This window comes from Phyllobates terribilis, unplaced genomic scaffold, assembly GCF_046119375.1.
Source record: "Phyllobates terribilis strain yellow unplaced genomic scaffold, ASM4611937v1 Scaffold_12__6_contigs__length_324123572, whole genome shotgun sequence".
NCBI lineage: Eukaryota > Metazoa > Chordata > Amphibia > Anura > Dendrobatidae > Phyllobates > Phyllobates terribilis.
In genome coordinates, this window is record NW_027362772.1 from 44,859,954 (window position 1) to 44,881,799 (window position 21,846).

General features: G+C 49.4%; 1 protein-coding gene across 6 annotated transcripts in view; it reads left to right on the plus strand.

Moving 5' to 3' along the window:
* Positions 1 to 21,846, plus strand: part of LOC141172014 (sulfotransferase 2B1-like) — a 913,436-nt gene that overhangs the window by 805,120 nt on the left and 86,470 nt on the right. The gene's annotated exons all lie outside the window — the stretch shown is intronic.

Here is a 21,846-nt window from a genome sequence, read left to right on the forward strand (position 1 = left end):
GCTGCATTGATTTTAAAATTTTACCATGTAACAAAGTGATCTATTTCAGCCATAACAGCAGGGATGGATATATGTGATTGAGTGATATATACTAGGACATCATCAGCAAATAGAGAGCACTTGTACTCGGTGCCTCCCACCTCAATCCACCTAATATTGGGGTTATGGCGAATTGATGAGAGCAGGTGCTCCGTCACTAGGATGTATAAGAGAGGGGACAGAGGACATCCCTGCCTTGTCCCATTGGTGATTGTGAAAGGTGATGAAAATGTTCTGACGCACCCCCTGGGCCTTGGGACACCCGGAGCCGGACCCTTTTTGGTGGATGCTGGTGGTTGTAGTCTTCGTGGCGGCGATCCGGTTCCGTGGCTCAGGGCGGTCAAACCAGTGGCGGAACTATTTATGTGGTTTTGATGTTTAAATGTCCGACTACGCCACCCGTGGATTGCGGTCAGAGTGAACCGCCGCTACAGGGCAGACCGCTAAGGCTGGTGTTGTGGGTGCAGCAGAGCGTAGCATAACTCCCCACGGGAGGAGTATAGCCTCAGGGCAGTGTATGCGGAGGATGGGGTGATGGTGCAGGGCAGCAGCAGTAACGACACGGAGTCAGTGATGCAGTTCAGGGCCTTTACTCACAGTTCTTATTATCCAGACCACGTCTGCAGGTAACGGCTGCCCACGTCGTACTGTGCTCACCAGGTGAGGGGCTCAGACAACTCCCAGATAACTTTGGAGCGCTTCACAGGACCCCCTTTGTGTGTCCTTTGTCTGGCCTTTCTTACCAACACTTCTGTCCGGCTGCCTCGGGCCTCCTCTTGGTAAACTTGGCGCCAGTTTCCCTGACCCTATGTGGTGCCTTCCTAGCGGGTGGAGCAAGGGGCTGCGCCACATAAAATGTCAGAGCCTCCGGTTTCTAGCTGAGGGTCGTTTCCTGCCTCCACTAGTTCGGGGACCGGTCTCCCCCTTTGGCCTGACCCCTCCACGCAGGTGGATTCGGGCGTGCGGTGGCGACTCGCCCGTCCGCACCCCTGGGATCCCTTCATTCCTCGTTCCTGGAGCCTTCTCCGCTCCTCTTCCTTCCTTCTCCCTCTTGCAGGCCTGGGCCTCTGTTACTAGGCCCGCCTCCGGAGCAGAGCTCATGCAGAGCCCCTGCTCCCTGCCACTTCTGCTCAGACTTCTCTGCACTGAACTAAGATGGTGCCCACCTTTTATACTCCCTTCTCAATGCACCCAGGAACTGCTTCCTCCCTGCTCCTGCACTGCAGGGTTCCCCTTCCTCAGTGTTCCCTCCCCCCACTCCAGCCAGGGACAGGGACTGTCGTGCCCATCTCAGGGGCATATTGGTCGCCCTGCCCCACGGCAATGTGGTGTAATGCATGCAGGTGTCGGGTCCTGATCCACACTCCATCCTTATCTGAGAGTGAGATATCACACCTCTGGGTGAGGTGCAATACGTCTGTAGCAACCGAGCCCTCGGTGCTACAGTTCCATTTATCTTCAGCCTAGGTGACGTATTGTGATACAGGGCCGTGATTTTGGCTATAAAAGGGTCCCCTAGACCCCTACCCCAAGCTTTTTAAGAGAATCATATATGGCGTGCCAGGAGACTCTATGGAATGCTTTCTCAGCATCCAACGAGAGTATCTACTTACAAATTTTTAACTGCATCTAGCCCAGGAAATACTTTGTGCCTAGTAGCAGTGTCTGCTAGTCAGCGGATTATCCCGGCTGTTAAGCAAGCTACACCACCTGTAGTTTGGACACTTAATTTTTTCAAAGGAAATGCTTCGGGACCACGGGATACTTAGTGAAGAGCATCAGGAGGCACCCCAAGGCATAGGGGCTGGGACTGGCACTAGGATGCCTTGCGGTGGACAGCCGAGCTCGATCCTTATAAAAGCTTTTTAACTGCAGCAGCTTTAGTGGACGCTACTGGAGCTGGAATTACGCGGCTGCTGGCATGAGACTTGCCCTCCAATAGATCCTTGTAAATGGATTTAAAGTGTATTCATTCAAATTAGAGGGACAATTTAAATTAAAAAGCTTAGAGCTGCCTCCACCACAGGGGGGCTCTCTCGACCCACCAGCGGACAGGCACCAGTATTGGGAGAGGGGGGCTGGCCGTCAGGGTTCACCGCGGCTCTGGCACAAACCCGGCGACACGGAGGTGGCACGGGCAGGAGCGGACTGGCCGTCTCGGCTTCTCACTTTTTGGATTTTAGAAGGGCATGACATGCCTATATCTGTGTCTCCCCCTCCTTTTACTCCTCCACCTCTTTTCTTTTCGCATGACTATATGTACTTGTCACTTTTCCATGTGTTAGTTGTGTCTTCTGAGCAGTTTGTCAGCTTTTGGACACCTTTGAAGGTGTTTTCTATGTGTTTCTATGTGTTTTTGTTTGCCTGCCATTGGTTTTAACGGTGTTCGAAGGTGTTCGACGAACAGTTCGACGAACAGTTCGGCGAACACACGGGTGTTCGACGAACCGAACCGAACTCGAACACTACGGGGGTGGCTCAACACTAGTGTCTACTGCATTTGCGATCGCCTTCTTCGGGGCGCTATGCATAAGCGAATTAGTCCCTCAATCCAAAATTACCACCAGTTGAGGCTTATTACACCAGGACGTAGTCATAGCCAATAATGCAATACGTCTACGCATACGCAAATTGAAAACGGTTCCAGCGGGCAGGGGAAATTGGATACTTCTACAACCCACAAACGGTACACTGAGTCGGGTAACAATAGTAAAAACATATATAACCATCAGATCACAAAGTCATTTCTTCCAATCACACATTGATGGAACGCCATTATCAAGATACCAGTTCCAAGCTACGTTTAATAAATGCATAACATCGGCAGGGAACCACCCCAAAGATTACGGGATACATTCATTCCGCATAGGCGCAGCCACGGAAGCAGCAAGAGCAGGACTGTCAGAAACAGAAGTTCAGAGGATAGGGAGATGGCGATCCACGTGTTTGGCGAGATACATAAGACCGGACTAGTTATCCTAACGTGGTTTGTTTCTTTTACAGGTGACGCTTAGCCAACAGTGTGGGTGATAGGCCACTCATATATATATATTGGGCAGAAAAAAGGGCGAAAGTCCACCTAAGCTGGAGGAATTTAGAGTTTCATAACACATATTTCAACTGGAGAGGTATTAGAGTCCAGCTATGGCCACAGGTACTAATGGAGGTAATCAAGGTAGGGAGAGAGGCAAGAGGTCCGGTCATCTTAGTTATACAGGCCGGGGGAAATGACCTAGGTCATCACAAGAGCACATAACTAATGGCAATAATGAAACTAGACACTGAGCGCTTCAGAGAATTTTTCACAAAACTAACTATAGTATGGTCAGAGATTGTGCCGATAGCTTTATGGCAAGGTGTGCGAGACGTCACGGCCATCGAACGGACAAGCCAGGTAATAAATATTCAGATTGCAAAATTAAGAAGAGACAGAGGCGGTGTAGTGATACAATACCGACAACTGGAAGGAGATAAAGCAGGCCTCATACGGCCCGATGGTGTTCACTTAATGGATTTTGGACTGGACATATTCCTGTCAGGACTCCAGGACGGAGTGGAACAAGCATTAAGAGTGATGGATGGGGGTCAGAGTCCTGCATACGAGTACGCAGGATCCTCTGTGGCCTGGAAATAGAAAGGACATGTTGGAAAGTTACACTTGTTGGCCAACTTGCTGGTGTGGAGACCCAGGGCATGCTGCAACAAGCTGAATTATTTTAGAAATAAAATGCCTTTCTAATGGAATGAGTATAAAGAGTTAATAAAGCTGTGACCGACCCTCACCCATCCAGTTGTAAGAGTTACATTATTGTATTGTCAAAGAAAGGGGGGCGGTAGGGGGGCTGAGCGTCTGGGTTTGGTTGGGGGTCCAAACAGTTTGCCTAGGCTAGATGCATTTAAAAATTCTTAGGAGATACACAGGCGGTGCAGCTTTCTTCGCAACTGGGCTACTAAGCCCAAAGTATTGCCTAGGCTAGATGCAGTTAAAAAATCTATGCTGACTAGCAGATACTGAAGCTTTGGAGCAGACCTCTGAGTAAACAGCTCTTCAGACTCAACCATCTGTGTTACCCCAAGCCATAGTGTATGTAGTTTCTTACAGTTAAAAGGAGGGGGGCGACCCAACCCACCTGGAATTGACGATGCCAACGTCACGTAAAACACAGCAAGGGTACTCCAAAAAGAGTCTCCATTTTTACCAAAAATTGTGGCACAGACACCACTTAAGTGGCATCAATTGCCCAAGAGTTGCTTAAAATGATTGGTGAGGTGATTTTACCAAATCCTCAAGCTTTTAGTCTCCCCAGGATGACACAGGGGTAGAAAAGTCCTTGCGGATCCATGATTTGTTCATCTTTATGAATGTGAGTCTGTCTACATTCTCAGTGGACAGCCGCATGCACTTATCTGTCAGCACACCAAAAGCAGCGCTGAACACACGTTCAGAGAGAACGCAGGCTGCAGGGCATGACAAGATCTCCAAGGTGTGACTGGCGAGCTCCGGACATTTTTCCAGATTGGAATCACAAAATGAGCAAGGGTCCAGTGACACAGTCATGGCTTCAATGTTCACTGGGAGATACTCCTGTACCATCCTCTCTAGGCGTTGACTATGTGTCAGACTTCTTGTCTCCTGTGGCCTTGCAAAGGATGGTCTAAAAAAGTGGTGAAACGATTCCACAAAATTGCTGTTACCAGCAGATACTGTGTTACTGTTATGATTTGAGTGATGAAGACTCCACAGTCCCACGGTTGGCAAGTTAGAAGTGTGAGATTCACTACGTGCACCACTGGTGTTTTTTAGAAAAGCACATGTAAGTTTCTGCAACAGCCTCTGCTGATTCTCCTGCATACGTGAATCCCTTTCTATGGCAGGAATTATTTCGGCAAATTTACTTTTTTACCGGGGATCTAAGAGTGTGGCAACCCAGTAGTTGGGATTACTTCGAATTCTGACAATCCGAGGGTCATGTTGCAGGTAGTGCAGCAAGAATGCACTCATGTGTCTTGCGCGTCCAGAAAGGACAAAGTCCTTGTTGTGTTGGTAGCGAGGTAAGAATCATGCTTCCTTCCTCTGCCCTCTCCCCCAACCTCGCACAACAGAAATGTGATCAAGGTCTCCCTCATCTGATGAGTCTTACATGCCCATCGCCAGTTCGTCCTCCACTTCTTACTCGGCTCTTGCACCTTCCTCAACAGTTTGGCTGCTACAATGCGCCCTGGTTAATCCCTCACCCCCACCCTCCCATGCCTGACGCCTTGGTGCTGACGACCGTCTGGACCTTGGAGATGTTATCCCTTCCGCATATGACTCCTCCTCTACTTCCTTGACCTCCTCTTGTCCCACTACCTGACTCTGAATTCTGTTTAACGTGTGCTCCAGCATGTAAATCACCGGAATAGTCATGCTGATAATGGCATCGTCGTCAGCACTAAACATCTTTGTCGCCATTTCAAAACTGTGCAGAAGAGTGTGTGGTGCCCCTGAGGGTTCAGTCGCCACAGAGGTACTGCATCTCACCCAGAGGTGTGGTATCTCACCCTCAGGCAAGGAAGGAGTATGGCTCGGGACCCTAACACCTGCATCCAACACATACCCGCAGTGGGGGTAGGGCGAGATTGCTCCTAAGGGAGAGCACAGTCCCAGGTCCCAAGCTGGTGGGAGGGTCCTATGTAGTGGGTGTGGGTGGAGAAAGCAGCTTAGGGGAGCATATGACAGGGAGAGTATAAATAGGAAGCCATCTTAGAAAGAGCAAGCGAGTCAGAGTATGAGAAGTGACAGGAGAAGAAGCTCTGCATGAGCTCTGCTCCGGAGGCGGGCCTAGCCTGGTAGGCCCAGGACTGAAGGAGAGAAGAGAGGAGTGGGAGCAGGAAGGCTCCAGTAACCAAAGGGACCTTATGGGTATGGGTCGTGCAGAAGGCCACCAGTACAACCGCTGCTACCAGGAGGCAGAGGGGTCAGGCCAGATAAGGGGAACCGGTCCCTCAACTAGCAGAGAAACGGCAAGGCTCAACTAGAAACCGGTGGCTGCAGCATTTCATGTACTGCAGGCCAAAGTCCACACCAGTCTCACTGAGAAGGTAGCCACATAGGACCCAGGGGACGGAACACAAGTCGCCCACCAAGACCCGAGGATACCGGATAGAAGTGTCTCTTGGTGTGAGGTGCAGGGAGAAGGCCAGAGAAAGGACACAGAGAAGGGGGTCCTGCTAAGTACTCTGGAGCTATCTGAGGGTGGACTGAGCCCCTCACTTAGTACACACAGCACGAAGGGGGAGATTGCTCTGGTACCTGTAATCTGGACTGCAACAACTGTGAATAAAGATCTTGGGACTGCATCACACGGACTCTGTGTTCATTACTGACTCCCTGCACTACAACCACCATCATCCACCCACACAGCCCTAAAGCTACACTCTTCCTGTGGAGAGTAATAATACCATTGCTGCAAAACCACCAGCTTCAGAGGACTGTTCCGCAGCGGCGGCCCCTTTGGCCGCACTCCACAGGTGGCGTAGTCGGACATTATAAAACCCATATATACAAATTACCCTTGGATTGACTGCCCTGTGTCACGGACCGGGTCACAGTCACAGTGACTACAACCCCCAGCGTCTACCAGCCCGGCTCCGGTTACCCCACGGCCCAGGGGGCGCGTCAACTTCATAGGTCCCTGATCTGAGACCACTCCTGCAGCGTGATTTGCCCCACCTCTGGATCTCGTTGGCCCAGGCTATACGTCAGAACGTATTGCACCAGGGCTTGTCGGTGCTGCCACAGTCGCTGCAACATGTGCAGAGTTGAATTCCACTGTGTCGGCACATCGCATTTCAGCCGGTGAACTGGCAGGCCCAACGACTTCTGTAGAGATGTAAGTCGTTGAGCTGCGGAATGCTAAAGGCGAAAGTGAGCACACAGCAACCCTGCACTCTGCAGAAGGCCATCTAGTCCGGGATAGTGGGCTAAAATTGGCTGGACAACCAGGTTCAACATGTGAGCCATACAAGGCATGTGTGTGACATTGCCCCGACTAAGGGCCACACCCAGATTTGCAGCATTGTCGCACACGGCCTTTCCTGGTTACAGGTCCAGTGGAGAAAACTATTCATGAAACCGGGTCTCCAGAGCTGACCACAACTCCTCAGCTGTGTGACTCACATTTCCCAGACATTTCAAAGTAAACACCGCGTGATGCCGTTGAGCCCTGCTGCCAGCATAGTAAGGAGGTGTGCAGGATTCCTTCTGCGCAGTTAGAAAGCGGGTGGCATTACCAGACAGGCTTTTGGTGCATGTGGAGGACCGAGAGGAGGTTGAGGAGGCAGAAGCAGTAGAGGAACTTCTAGATAAAGAGGATTGGCGCACAACTCGTGGGGACGGCAAGACTTGGACAGCAGCCCCTTGTCCCACTGTCACCATAGTTACCCAGTGCCCAGTCAGCGACATGTAACGCCCCTTTCCATGCCTACTCGTCCAAGTGTCTGTGGTGAAATGCACCCTGTCACCCACAGAGTTTCTCAAAGAAGCGGTGATGTTGTGTGTGACATGCTGGTGTAGCGCAGGCACACCTTTCTTTGAGAAGTAGTGCTGACTGGGCATGTGGTACTGGAGCACAGCGACGGACATAAGGTCTCGAAAATCCTCTGTGTCCAGGCAGAAAGGCAGCATTTCTGTAGCCAACAGCTTGCAAATGGTGAAATTCAACCTCTTAGCTTTGTCATGGCTAGGAGGAAATGGTCTTTTACTTGTCCACAACTGAGGGACCGAGGGCTGGCTGTTGTGCTTAGACGGGGTTGAGTAGGGTGTCCCCAGCAAACTGCCGGTCTGTGAGGAAGATGCAGGCGGAAAAGTTAGGTTGCCTTGATCCAAAGGTGGTGCTCTCGATGTCGGAGAGCGCTCAACACCAGCTGGTGTTTCCACTTCCATATGAAATGATGACCTGCCAATCACACTGGCTGTTGCGGGTAAAGAGGTGGCAGGTCTGCATCCAAAAACATGTGTGACTGCTGCCCCCCCAGTCACAGAGGATGAAGAGGCCGTGGATGCATAAGATGGTGCAGACGGTGGTTGAAATTAATAATAATTTTTAGCTGCATCTTGCCTGTAAAATAATTTTGGGCATATTAGCAGTGTGTGGTACTCATTCTATTAGGCCATCTATACTAAGCTCCACCAGCTTTAAAATTACTAATAATTTTTAGCTGCATCTTGCCCGGAAAATAATTTTGGGCATAGTAGCAGTGTGTGGTACTGATTGTATTAGGCCATCTATACCAAGCTCCACCAGCTTTGAAATTAATAATAATTTTTAGCTGCATCTTGCATGTAAAATAATTTTGGGAATATTAGCAGTGTGTGGTACTCATTCTATTAGGCCATCTATACTAAGCTCCACCAGCTTTAAAATTACTAATAATTTTTAGCTGCATCTTGCCTGGAAAATAATTTTGGGCATATTAGCAGTGTGTGGTACTCATTCTATTAGGCCATCTATACTAAGCTCCACCAACTTTCAAATTACTAATAATTTTTAGCTGCATCTTGCCTGGAAAATAATTTTGGGCATAGTAGTAGTGTGTGGTACTGATTGTATTAGGCCATCTATACCAAGCTCCACCAGCTTTGAAATTAATAATACTTTTTAGCTGCATCTTGCCCGGAAAATAATTTTGGGCTTAGTAGCAGTGTGTGGTACTCATTGTATTAGGCCATCTATACCAAGCTCCACCAGCTTTGAAATTAATAATAATTTTTAGCTGCATCTTGCCTGTAAAATAATTTTGGGCATATTAGCAGTGTGTGGTACTCATTGTATTAGGCCATCTATACTAAGCTCCACCAGCTTTCAAATTACTAATAATGTTTAGCTTCATCTTGCCTGGAAAATAATTTTGGGCATAGTAGTAGTGTGTGGTACTCATTGTATTAGGCCATCTATACCAAGCTCCACCAGCTTTGAAATTAATAATAATTTTTAGCTGCATCTAGCCCGGAAAATAATTTTGGGCTTAGTAGCAGTGTGTGGTACACATTGTATTAGGCCATCTATACCAAGCTCCACCAGCTTTGAAATTAATAATAATTTTTAGCTGCATCTTGCCTATAAAATAATTTTGGGCATATTAGCAGTGTGTGGTACTCATTCTATTAGGCAATCTATACTAAGCTCCACCAGCTTTCAAATTACTAATAATTTTTAGCTGCATCTTGCCTGGAAAATAATTTTGGGCATAGTAGCAGTGTGTGGAACTCATTGTATTAGGCCATTTATACCAAGCTCCACCAGCTTTGAAAATAATAATAATTTTTAGCTGCATCTAGCCCGGAAAATTATTATTTTTCCCAATAGTGGTAGCAATAGAAATATGGGGCGTGCGCTTCATAACAAAAAACTCCAGCCTAGCGCACTGCATTAATAAGATGGCATCATCGTCTCTCCCAGTGCTAGGCCTACTACGCCGACTAGCATTCCTGTGCCTAAAACACAATGTATGGGTCCGCGCTAGCCACGATGCTGAGGGGTCTAAAGCTGTTGCTAATGCTTTATCACAATTCAATTGGCAGATTTTCACAGAGCTCCTCCCCAATGCCTACCCTCCCTATGGGATCTAATGGCGAACAGTTGATGCCATTAATCAGAGCGTCAGTTGCCCCGTTGACGTGGTAAGCATACCGTAAGGCATGGGAAGAGTGGACATGACTAGTAGCAGGCAGACGGGTTGACCAATGTGAACAAGCCAGATTACAAGTCACCATAGAATTTCTCCACCAGCTAATGATGAGGGGCATATCAGGGGCGTCAGCGCAGCGGTGTCTGACCGGAGAAGTATTTCCCTTCCAACTACTGAATTGGGGAGATGTGACAAAGAGATTTATCATCAGACAATCCATAAAAGGGTGGAAAATGGGTCAGCCAAGTCAGGAGTGTAGATGTCCCGTCCAGTGTCACTAAAACTGCTTTCTCACATCATATCCCTAACACCATTAACATAACACTCACAATTTGAAGCAACACAACTGTCTACTGGATATGCGATCGCCTTCTTCGGGGCGCTATGCATAAGCGAATTAGTCCCTCAATCCAAAATTACCACCAGTTGAGGCTTATTACACCAGGACGTAGACATAGCCAATAATGCAATACGTCTACGCATACGCAAATTGAAAACGGTTCCAGCGGGCAGGGGAAATTGGGTACTTCTACAACCCACAAACGGTACACTGAGTCGGGTAACAATAGTAAAAACATACATAACCATCAGATCACAAAGTCATTTCTTCCAATCACACATTGATGGAACGCCATTATCAAGATACCAGTTCCAAGCTACATTTAATAAATGCATAACATCGGCAGGGAACCACCCCAAAGAGTACGGGATACATTCATTCCGCATAGGCGCGGCCACGGAAGCAGCAAGAGCAGGACTGTCAGAAACGGAAGTTCAGAGGATAGGGAGATGGCGATCCAGGTGTTTGGCGAGATACATAAGACCGGATTAGTTATCCTAACGTGGTTTGTTTCTTTTACAAGTGACGCTAAGCCAACACAGTGTGGGTGATAGGCCACTCATATATATATATTGGGCAGAAAAAAGGGCGAAATTCCACCTAAGCTGGAGGAATTTAGAGTTTCATAACACATATTTCAACTGGAGAGGTATTAGAGTCCAGCTATGGCCACAGGTACTAATGGAGGTAATCAAGGTAGGGAGAGAGGCAAGAGGTCCGGTCATCTTAGTTATACAGGCCGGGGGAAATGACCTAGGTCATCACAAGAGCACATAACTAATGGCAATAATGAAACTAGACACTGAGCGCTTCAGAGAATTTTTCACAAAACTAACTATAGTATGGTCAGAGATTGTGCCGATAGCTTTATGGCAAGGTGTGCGAGACGTCACGGCCATCGAACGGACAAGCCAGGTAATAAATATTCAGATTGCAAAATTAAGAAGAGACAGAGGCGGTGTAGTGATACAATACCGACAACTGGAAGGAGATAAAGCAGGCCTCATACGGCCCGATGGTGTTCACTTAATGGACTTTGGACTGGACATATTCCTGTCAGGACTCCAGGACGGAGTGGAACAAGCATTAAGAGTGATGGATGGGGGTCAGAGTCCTGCATACGAGTACGCAGGATCCTCTGTGGCCTGGAAATAGAAAGGACATGTTGGAAAGTTACACTTGTTGGCCAACTTGCCGGTGTGGAGACCCAGGGCATGCTGCAACAAGCTGAATTATTTTAGAAATAAAATGCCTTTCTAATGGAATGAGTATAAAGAGTTAATAAAGCTGTGACCGACCGTCACCCATCCAGTTGTAAGAGTTACATTATTGTATTGTCAAAGAAAGGGGGGCGGTAGGGGGGCTGAGCGTCTGGGTTTGGTTGGGGGTCCAAACAGTTTGCCTAGGCTAGATGCATTTAAAAATTCTTAGGAGATACACAGGCGGTGCAGCTTTCTTCGCAACTGGGCTACTACGCCCAAAGTATTGCCTAGGCTAGATGCAGTTAAAAAATCTACGCTGACTAGCAGAACTCTGAGTAAACAGCTCTTCAGGCTCAACCATCTGTGTTACCCCAAGCCATAGTGTATGTAGTTTCTTACAGTTAAAAGGAGGGGGGCGACCCAACCCACCTGGAATTGACGATGCCAACGTCACGTAAAACACAGCAAGGGGACTCCAAAAAGAGTCTCCATTTTTTCCAAAAATTGTGGCACAGACACCACTTAAGTGGCATCAATTGCCCAAGAGTTGCTTAAAACGGTTGGTGAGGTGATTTTACCAAATCCTCAAGCTTTTAGTCTCCCCAGGATGACACAGGGGTAGAAAAGTCCTTGCGGATCCATGATTTGTTCATCTTTATGAATGTGAGTCTGTCTACATTCTCAGTGGACAGCCGCATGCACTTATCTGTCAGCACACCACCAGCAGCGCTGAACACATGTTCAGAGAGAACGCAGGCTGCAGGGCATGACAAGATCTCCAAGGTGTGACTGGCGAGCTCCGGACATTTTTCCAGATTGGAATCACAAAATGAGCAAGGGTCCAGTGACACAGTCATGGCTTCGATGTTCACTTGGAGATACTCCTGTACCATCCTCTCTAGGCGTTGACTATGTGTCAGACTTCTTGTCTCCTGTGGCCTTGCAAAGGATGGTCTAAAAAAGTGGTGAAACGATTCCACAAAATTGCCGTTACCAGCAGATACTGTGTTACTGTTATGATTTGAGTGATGAAGACTCCACAGTCCCACGGTTGGCAAGTTAGAAGTGTGAGATTCACTACGTGCACCACTGGTGTTTTTTAGAAAAGCACATGTAAGTTTCTGCAACAGCCTCTGCTGATTCTCCTGCATACGTAAATCCCTTTCTATGGCAGGAATTATTTCGGAAAATTTACTTTTTTACCGGGGATCTAAGAGTGTGGCAACCCAGTAGTTGGGATTACTTCGAATTCTGACAATCCGAGGGTCATGTTGCAGGTAGTGCAGCAAGAATGCACTCATGTGGAGAAAGCAGCTTAGGGGAGCATATGACAGGGAGAGTATAAATAGGAAGCCATCTTAGAAAGAGCAAGCCAGTCAGAGTATGAGAAGTGACAGGAGAAGAAGCTCTGCATGAGCTCTGCTCCGGAGGCGGGCCTAGCCTGGTAGGCCCAGGACTGAAGGAGAGAAGAGAGGAGTGGGAGCAGGAAGGCTCCAGTAACCGAAGGGACCTTAGGGGTATGGGTCGTGCAGAAGGCCAACAGTACGACCGCTGCTACCAGGAGGCAGAGGGGTCAGGCCAGATAAGGGGAACCGGTCCCTCAACTAGCAGAGAAACGGCAAGGCTCAACTAGAAACCAGAGGCTGCAGCATTTCATGTACTGCAGGCCAAAGTCCACACCAGTCTCACTAAGAAGGTAGCCACATAGGACCCAGGGGACGGAACACAAGTCGCCCACCAAGACCCGAGGATACCGGATAGAAGTGTCTCTTGGTGTGAGGTGCAGGGAGAAGGCCAGAGAAAGGACACAGAGAAGGGGGTCCTGCTAAGTACTCCGGAGCAATCGGAGGGTGGACTGAGTCCCTCACTTAGTACACACAGCACGAAGGGGGAGATTGCTCTGGTACCTGTAATCTGGACTGCAACAACTGTGAATAAAGATCTTGGGACTGCATCACACGGACTCTGTGTTCATTACTGACTCCCTGCACTACAACCACCATCATCCACCCACACAGCCCTGAAGCTACACTCTTCCTGTGGAGAGTAATAATACCATTGCTGCAAAAGCACCAGCTTCAGAGGACTGTTCCGCAGCGGCGGCCCCTTTGGCCGCACTCCACAGGTGGCGTAGTCGGACATTATAAAACCCATATATACAAATTACCCTTGGATTGACTGCCCTGTGTCACGGACCGGGTCACAGTCACAGTGACTACAACCCCCAGCGTCTACCGGCCCGGCTCCGGTTACCCCACGGCCCAGGGGGCGCGTCAACTTCATAGGTCCCTGATCTGAGAACACTCCTGCAGCGTGATTTGCCCCACCTCTGGATCCCGTTGGCCCAGGCTATACGTCAGAACATATTGCACCAGGGCTTGTCGGTGCTGCCACAGTCGCTGCAACATGTGCAGAGTTGAATTCCACTGTGTCGGCACATCGCATTTCAGCCGGTGAACTGGCAGGCCCAACGACTTCTGTAGAGTTGTAAGTCGCTGAGCTGCGGGATGCGAAAGGCGAAAGTGAGCACACAGCAACCCTGCCCTCTGCAGAAGGCCATCTAGTCCGGGATAGTGGGCTAAAATTGGCTGGACAACCAGGTTCAACATGTGAGCCATACAAGGCATGTGTGTGACATTGCCCCGACTAAGGGCCACACCCAGATTTGCAGCATTGTCGCACACGGCCTTTCCTGGTTACAGGTCCAGTGGAGAAAACTATTCATGATACTGGGTCTCCAGAGCTGACCACAACTCCTCAGCTGTGTGACTCACATTTCCCAGACATTTCAAAGTAAACACCGCGTGATGCCGTTGAGCCCTGCTGCCAGCATAGTAAGGAGGTGTGCAGGATTCCTTCTGCGCAGATAGAAAGCGGGTGGCATTACCAGACAGGCTTTTGGTGCAGGTGGAGGACCGAGAGGAGGTTGAGGAGGCAGAAGCAGTAGAGGAACTTCTAGATGAAGAGGATTGGCGCACAACTCGTGGGGACGGCAAGACTTGGACAGCAGCCCCTTGTCCCACTGTCACCATAGTTACCCAGTGCCCAGTCAGCGACATGTAACGCCCCTTTCCATGCCTACTCGTCCAAGTGTCTGTGGTGAAATGCACCCTGTCACACACAGAGTTTCTCAAAGACGCGGTGATGTTGTGTGCGACATGCTGGTGTAGCGCAGGCACACCTTTCTTTGAGAAGTAGTGCTGACTGGGCATGTGGTACTGGAGCACAGCGACAGACATAAGGTCTCGAAAATCCTCTGTGTCCAGGCAGAAAGGCAGCATTTCTGTAGCCAACAGCTTGCAAATGGTGAAATTCAACCTCTTAGCTTTGTCACGGCTAGGAGGAAATGGTCTTTTACTTGTCCACAACTGAGGGACCGAGGGCTGGCTGTTGTGCTTAGACGGGGTTGAGTAGGGTGTCCCCAGCAAACTGCTGGTCTGTGAGGAAGATGCAGGCGGAAAAGTTAGGTTGCCTTGATCCAAAGGTGGTGCTCTCGATGTCGGAGAGCGCTCAACACCAGCTGGTGTTTCCACTTCCATATGAAATGATGACCTGCCAATCACACTGGCTGTTGCGGGTAAAGAGGTGGCAGGTCTGCGTCCAAAAACATGTGTGACTGCTGCCCCCCCAAGTCACAGAGGATGAAGAGGCCGTGGATGCATAAGATGGGGCAGACGGTGGTTGGCCCGGCCCACTAGGCCGCATTTTAGCACAGTGAGTTCCCACTGCAACTTATACTTCATATCCATGTGACGGTACTTGCATGAAGTACTTAAACTATGGATTTTTTGGCCTCTACTTAGCTTTTGGTGACAAATATTACAGATAACACGAGTTGGGTCATTCTTATCGATCTGAAAAATTGCCCAGGCTATGCAAGGCTTAGAGCCCATGCGACCTGAAGAGCCACCACGACTTGTGGTCAGAGGCAGAGTTGTGGTTGAGGATGCAGTTGTTGATATGCTTCCAGTACTCCGTTTCTTTCTAGGAAGGCGCAACCTAACCTCGTCGTCAATAGCATCTGTGACGCCCAGCTGCACTTGGTATCACAGATCCTAGAAGAGTGCATTGATGAAATCCTCCACAAGAGGCCCCCATAAACATTCACACATCTCCACATTCCAACTCAGGCCAGCAGAGGGAGTCCATTAAGGATATAAATAGGGAATGTGGAGCTAGGCAGTTCAGTTCCTCTGAAGAGTTACTGCAGTAGAGAAGCCTAAGAGAGGTCAGTCTGCAGTGGAGCTCAGTCTAGTCTAGAGAACTCAGTTAATAGTTCAGCAGTGGAGCATGAGGCTCCTGCTAGCTAGATTCAGGGAGCCCAGTTAGAGCTTAAGGTGTGCCGGCGCCATAAGATCGGTGAAGCGCGGCAATCCTAGTGAGGGCCCGAGTAGCCCGAAGGCGAGAGTTAGTACATAGAGGGCAGAGGAGCTTAACCAGCTCACCCCAAAGAATTTACCGGACACCAGATCCGAGCTTGCCGGGATCTCTATGACCTAGTAAGGCATAGCTGGAATCCCTGGAGAACTACAAGTCCCAGGATCGCTAAGGTGCTGATGCGTAACAAAACCAGGAGATGCTTAGGCCCCGCATACTGGGAGTGTGAACTCCAAGACAAGGCCCTACCACAAGGTCAGCCAGCGCAGGACAGAGACAAAGTTAGGCCTAGCTCCAGGCAGGTCAGAAACTTACTACGCAAAGGCAAGAAACAGGAGGCCCTACACCCGCTCATTGGGGAGGATACTGATATGCACCCTTCACCCTACAGTGCTCCGGGATGTGCCTGAATTTCCACCAGTAAGAGGTACTGAAGTGACTGTGTCCGTTCCCGTTCTTGCTCTGACCCAGCTGGGTCTCGTCTGTCCTGCATTCCCCCTGCACATGCTTTTCTAAGGCCTAGCTCCACTCGTGGGGAGCTATACCATCGAGCTGCCTTATCACCGGCCTCAGTGGACTGCTGCAGCGCTGGTGCTTCTCACCAGATACCACAGTTGGCGTCACAAACTCTTATAAAATTAACAATTATCCACCATTTTAAAGACTGACTGCAGGGTACGGGCCTAGGAGCCGACCACCACGACATCCCAAAGGCAAGGTAAATGCCCGGGTACCGAGTAAACCCCATCCCCTGGGCTAGTCACATCTTCCTCCACCTCCTCTGCTGACCTCATTGACTGGCTGACTGTGGGTTGACAGTAAGTGGGATCTCCAACCTCGTCATCATCACCCTGTGTGTTCTCACACCCGTCGTCCTCAGAGCCAACCTTTTCCTGCCCTGACCGAAAAGTCAAGTTGTCGCTCGAATCAAGTGTTTGAGTCTCATCATTGTCTTCATCATTGTCTCCACCAACAGGAGTTACAGTTTGGGAACGAGGGTCTACATTATGCTCAGAACCTTCTTCATCTGGTCCTGGATCCGACTCATAAAGATTCTGGGCATCAGTGCAGATCATTTCCTCATCTGGATTAACAGAAGCTCTGGAGCAGACCTCCATTTCCCAGGCTATAGTATGAGTAAACAGCTGTGCAGACTCAACCATCTGTGTTACCCCATACTCAGACGGGCAGCTGGAGACTTGGGAGCTGTGAGGAAGCAAGTGCGATTGGGATAACACCTCTGAGGAATGGAGTATTTGGATTGTAGAAGTTGAGGTGGAGGAGAGCCCACTTGAAGGAGCACTTGATATCCGTTGAAGCACCTGCTGTTTCTGTGCCTCATCTGGAATTTGTAGCGATGGGCGTGTCCATAAGAAAGGGATCATATCACATTGTCCACGTAAAGAAGTAGACATCTTAGTTTGGCTGGAAGATGGTCTTTCTTCTGCAGATGTTACTCCCCCCCACCGCGGGGGGGCTCGACCCACCAGCGGACAGGCACCAGTATTGGGAGAGGGGGGCTGGCCATCAGGGTCCACCGTGGCTCTGGCACAAACCCGGCGACACGGAGGTCGCACGGACAGGACCGGACTGGCCGTGTCGGCTTCGCACTCCAGCGTAGTCCCTCTGCCCACTCGTGCCCGTAACCTCAAAGGGATGAACAAGCGGCTTTTCTTCCCAGGGCTGTTCCCCGCCCAGCAGGAACGTGGGGGAGCTCAGGTCAGCCTTCCACTGTACTCCCTTACCTCCCTCATCCTCTTTCCTTCTTCCATTCTCCATCTAACCCCTCAGCTCTGTGGTGTCCGCTCTCCCTCCAGCTCTCTCCTTCTCACAGGTGGACTACCGCATGTTTTCACACTGTGACGAATCTTTTGGGCCCAGGCATAAGAAGTTGTCGAGGTAATGGATAATATGTGCCTCCTTAGAAAAGTCCATTTCAACCCATTCGAGGAAGAATCTAAAGGCCTCAAATAATGAGCAGGATCTGGAGCACCCCATGGGCAAACAGCGATCTATATAGTATGCTTCTTCCCAGAAGCAGCCCAATAGGTGGACACTATTCGGAGGCACAGGTAGTAAGTAACCGGAACGCCGCATCAATGTCTGTTTTGGCCATTAGGGTGACCCTTCCCAACTTCTTGATCTACCTGATTGCCTTGTCAAAGAATGTACAGTATTTACTACTGTACTTGGTTCCGCATCAATGTTGTCGTTTGCTGACCTGCCTCTTGGATATGACAAATTGTGGATTAGTCCGAATGTATTGGGTTCCATTTTGGGCACAACTCACAACAGGGATACCACTATGTCTTGTAAGGAAAGGGTTCTGAATGGAACCGCCATTCTGCCTAAAGATATTTCTTTTTTTAATTTTCTTGTCACGACGTCTGGGTGTTGGTAGACTGATTTTAGATTTTTACTCCAGCCTTTCTTGATTTTAGAAGGGCATGACATGCCTATATCTGTGTCACCCCCTCCTTTTACTCCTCCACCTCTTTTCTTTTCGCATGACTATATATACTTGTCACTTTTCCATGTGTTAGTTGTGTCTTCTGAGCAGTTTGTCAGCTTTTGGACACCTTTGAAGTGTTTTCTATGTGTTTTCTATGTGTTTCTATGTGTTTTTTTTGCCTGCTATTGGTTTTAACGGTGTTCGAAGGTGTTCAACGAACAGTTCGACGAACAGTTCGGCTAACATACGGGTGTTCGACGAACCGAACCGAACTCAAACACTACGGGAGTGGCTCAACACTAGTTAGCACTGCAGAATACAGACAGATCTTTTCCATATTACAGCGATAAAAATCCAGAAATTTGAAGTGAACGGGGTAAATATTAGCCTCCATTTCTATTTTTTTGGAGTGTGTCGATCAAGCTGTTCAAACTAGGTCTCTGTGAAGAATAGTATTAGTAAACTACAGGCCTGCTATTTAAAACTATGCTTCTCTGTCAGACATATCTCACATATAACTGCGTTCCAAAATCAGCCATTTCTAGTGAACATGAAAAATATTGTCCTCCATTTAAAATGGGCAAGGTGTATGGCAAGGGATGGGGAAGTGGACGTGAAGGTGATGGTGCATGCAGAGGCCAAGGACGTGGCTGTGAGCAAGCTGAAATTGTGCCACAACAAACACCCACAACTTGTCTCTCGACCTTCCTGTCCCAATTCCTAGGGGACCACATCACGCCACTATTCAACCCAGAACAGTGTCAAAAGGTTGTTGATTGGATAGCAGATAATGCTTCCAGTTACTTTGCCATCACCTCCCGATCAAGTCTCAGTAGCCTTGAGTCTGGACTGCATATATTCCTCACCCTAATCCTCCTTCCTCCCACCATGACAAGTGTCCGGAGACAACTGATCCCACACTTGGACATTCAGAAGAGCTGTTCACTTTTCCATTTGTAGATTCGGGCCCCTCGCCTTGCCAGCTTCAAACGAGTCAAGAGGAGAACGCGTGTAATGATGGCCAAATATTTGAACAGCCACGGTCACATGAAGGCGACGGTAGGAAAGTGTAATTACTGTCGCAAGAGGTGGATGATGTTGATGAGACACAATTAGCAGAAAGTCTTTTTTAGGATATCGGTCTAACCAGGGGCCCATCGCGGTTACACTCACCGAGGTCTTTGGATTCTGACTGTGGGAGTTTTGTTGGTACTTGGCTTGTCAGGTGAGAACATCTTGCCATGGGGTGGGATCCCCCGCAGGCTGAGCATTCGTGTTTGAATCTGCAAAATCCAAAAAAATGACAGTGTCCCTCGTTATTCTGCCACCAGGCCCCTGGTCTACGTACAACCACTGAATTTTGGCCTGCTGTTGTCGGTTTTCCCTTACCCGCTATTTGAAAGAGATGGTGCTTTTGTGACAACATCGTTCGCAGCCAGACGTCGGTTGCTTTTACCCCCCAGCCCAGCTGTGCTTGCAGGGTCAACCGCCTCCGGAACTCTTTGTCGTAGTGCTACCATGCGGAACTGCCATTGACTTTGTATGAATTGTACACCATATCTTGGTATATGAAGAGTTCCAAACAACGTTCCGGATGCTTTTGGCCCATAATGAAACTCATCACAGAGAACGCTTGTAACCAGTTGCTCACTGTATTTGCAACCTTTTGTCTGTCGGCTATCTTTCTCTCTTTGTCGATCATAGGCTGGTCAGCGGATATGAGTGACCATCTGTCAATGTACTCATTATTCCATATTTCTGTTTTGGTTTCCTCATCTATGTGTGATCCCAATGGGCTAATCCCACAAAATAATGCATCTTTGTGCACGCCTGCAAATGGCGGTGTCACTTTCGCAGTATTATTTACCGTGCCTGGTGGCATGGATAGTTGGTCCAATAGGGCCTTAAGGACCACTTTCAAGTAAATGTTGCTATTTCCCATTCCCGCTATGCCGCACTCACTTGTGCCTACGGCTGGAGGAGGGACTCCGATTAATGGAAGACCTCTGGCACCAGTATCTTTTGAGGCATGCGGCGTGCCTCGACTTGAAGTCCTGTGTGATGTCTGTGACTGGAGCAGGCTGGAAGTTCTAGAGGGTGCCCTTGTCTCGCTTCTGTCCCCCCAAGGACGGGATCGATGCGACCGGTTGTCAGGGCTCGCCGATGTGCTCGACATCTCGGATGGTGAAGATGGAGAGCACCACCTAGAGGACAGAGATCTGTGACCGCTCCTGTGGGATGTTGATCTCCGCCGTCAATGTGCCGACCGGTTCCCTCGTCGGCGTGATCGCCGGTGATGTATGTGTGAGGATGTGGAAGTTTCTTTAGAGTAAATGTGGCAAGTGTGCCTGTCGTGTCTCTCTCTGTCAGGGGGTTCACTTATGGGTATCCCGCCGGGGCATGTGGGTACCAATTGTCGCAAGTTGGGGGGTGTAAATGGAACATTGCTGCTGAGGTGATCGGATGGGGCAGGGCTACTATCATTTCAGGGGGCATGGGGTTAAATGTGTCCCCTGCCATGCAGGCTGGTGAGGTGTTGTTGAGAGTGCTGATTTGGGGACTTTTCTTTTTACTTTTATTTTGATTGGTGGCTTTTGTTAGGGTGGATAGCCGAGGGGGAGGGAGGGCACAGTGCCTGGCCAAGCATTCCTAGCCAGCGTTCTGCCCTGCCTAGGCCTCTGAAATGTGCTGCAATGGAGGGGAAGGAGACTTTGCGCAGTGTAGGCGGCAGCTTATGGGAGGGCTTCCTGACTGTGGCGTGCTCTGCCTGAAATGCTCTGGAGGGCGGGACTGCCTGCTGGACCACCACTCTCCAGGACGTGCCGCTGCAGCTGATTTGGCCAGGAGAGGTGAAGCTGGCGTGGGGGGTTGTAGTGTCATCTGCCCTTGTATGCGGCAGTTGTGGGCCTGGAGCCGGCGCCGTTCTGGTCGCTGGAGATACCGCTGCGTGAGAAGCCGCCTGAGATGCCGGATGGTGCGGGTGTGGGAGGCTGCGGTGAGCCTGAGACCCACGTGGGAGGTGGGAGGGCCGCATGTGGGGACAGTGGGGAGCTGTGTGGAGCGGTTAAGATGAGAGAGAACGACAGGACTGTGAGTGGTGTGGGTGTGGGGCGATTGCGTTTGGATGCGGTGTGGATAGGTTGTTGCGGGGGTAGAGAGCACGAGCAGCGGGGTGACTGGGGAACTCGAGGGTTGAGCGCTGGCGCTAGGGGGATGAGCGCTGAACCCAGAAATGAGGGCTTGTATCCAGCACTTGCCTCCTTGTGCTAACCCAGCCCACAGGACCTCCATTAGCTGACCTGAATTCTTGATGCAGCAGAACTTCTGACAGGCAATTCCGGGACCACAGGGAAAAAGAAGGAGGTTGGGACATCTCTAGGTTTATATACCTATGGGACGGCTTGTGCCAGCCGTCGCTTTTACTTTATTGGTCTCTTGCGGCAGTGAAGGGGACCACCAATCGCCACGGCCTGTGGGGAGAGGCACCGCAGTCAGAGGTACTCTCCTTATTTAGTGAAGTGCCTGCATTATACTGGTAAAAAAGAAAAACATATTGGTCAGCCATAATGTGACGCTAGTCACTCTCATGGACAAACCATGAGTTGGGATAGTCAAATAGTCTGAGGTTAATAGCCATGAGGGTGCATCATAAACAGATGGAAGACACAAAGGAGCAGTCAAGTAACAATCCAAGGTCAAAATTCCAGGAGTATAGTAGGTCAGAGCAGAAGGATTAGACAAATGGATGGTCAGAACGGGGTCCAAGG